This window comes from Phocoena phocoena, chromosome X (genome assembly GCF_963924675.1).
Source record: "Phocoena phocoena chromosome X, mPhoPho1.1, whole genome shotgun sequence".
Classification (NCBI taxonomy): Eukaryota; Metazoa; Chordata; class Mammalia; order Artiodactyla; family Phocoenidae; genus Phocoena; species Phocoena phocoena.
In genome coordinates this window covers 20,244,525-20,245,923 of record NC_089240.1, presented here as the reverse complement: position 1 = coordinate 20,245,923, position 1,399 = coordinate 20,244,525, and the positions used below count along the sequence as shown (strand labels likewise).

Genomic DNA, 1,399 nt, shown 5'->3' with positions numbered 1-1,399 from the left:
GTTTCAGCTCTTACCTTTTGGGTCTGTGATCTATTTTGTGTATAGTGTGAGCTAAGGGTTTAACTCCATATTTTTGCATGTAGTTATCCAGTTGTACCAGCACTGTATATTGAAAAGACAATCCTTTTCCTATGGAATTGCCTTGGCACCTTTGTCAAAAATAAATTGACCAAGGACTTCCCGGGTGGTCCAGTGGCTAAGCCTCTGTGCTCCCAATGCAGGGGGCCCGGGTTTGAGCCCTGGTTGGGGAACTAGATCCCACATGCTGCAACTAAAAATTCGCATGCTGCAACTAAAAAAAAAAAAAAAAAAAAAAAGATCCCGCATGCCATAACGAAGATCCTGCATGCTGCAACTAAGACCTGGCGCAGCCAAATAAATATTTTGTTAAAAAGAAATTGACCATATAAATGTTTATTTCTGGACTCTCTATTCTGTTCCATTGATCTACATGTCTATCCTTATGCCAGTACCACAATGTCTTGATTTCTGTAGTTTTATAGTACATTTTGAATTTGGAATGTGTAAGTCCTTTAACTATGTTCTTTTTCAAAACTGGTCTGGCTCTTCTAGAGCCTTTGTATTTCCATATAAATTTCAGGATCAGCTTGTCAATTTCTGCAATAAAGCCTGCTGGGTTTTTGATAGGGATTTTATTTTGGGGGGGATTATATCTTTTTACTCCTTTGGATGCTCTCCTCTTCCTAAATACCCCCAAATTCTTAGCATATATTTCTTAGGAATAATACTATAAATAAATATTTACTGTTTACCAGGCATGGTGCTGAGTGGTTTACAGTCCTTATTGCATTTGTTCCTTACAATTACCCTTGGAGGGCCCACCACCGATCCACCGACGGATTGCCAATCTGCCCAGCTCTCGCGTGCGCCATGTCTGGTTCCTCCAGCGTCGCCGCTATGAAGAAAGTGGTTCAACAGCTCTGGCTGGAGGCCTGGCTCAACCGCGTGAAGGTTTCCAGGCAGCTGCAGATTTGAAACAATTCTGTCTGCAGAATGCTCAACATGACCCCCTGCTGACTGGAGTATCTTCAAGTACAAATCCCTTCAGACCTCAGAAAGTCTGTTACTTTTTGTAGTAAAATGAATCTTTGCAAGGTTTTTAAACCACTTTTCATAAACCGGTGAATATTCAAAGGAAAGCCAAATTTGAAGCCTGTACAAAAGCCTGTCTCTGTAACACGTGCCATACTATACAAACTTCTACTTTTGTCAGTCTACCTCTCTGAATATTCATGAATTTCTGTTTCACAAGGGTAATTATTTTATATACACTGGTGGCAGCATACAATAAAATACTTAGTATAAAAAAAAAGAAAGAAAAACAATTACCCTTGGAGATCGTCCATATCCTTGGAAAGGTGAAATAAATTGACATGTA

General features: G+C 39.7%; 1 pseudogene; it reads left to right on the top strand.

Annotated features, from left to right (window-relative positions):
* The first annotated feature begins 891 nt into the window (after positions 1 to 891).
* Positions 892 to 1,097, top strand: LOC136143057 (guanine nucleotide-binding protein G(I)/G(S)/G(O) subunit gamma-5 pseudogene; annotated as a pseudogene).
* The last annotated feature ends 302 nt before the right edge of the window (positions 1,098 to 1,399 follow it).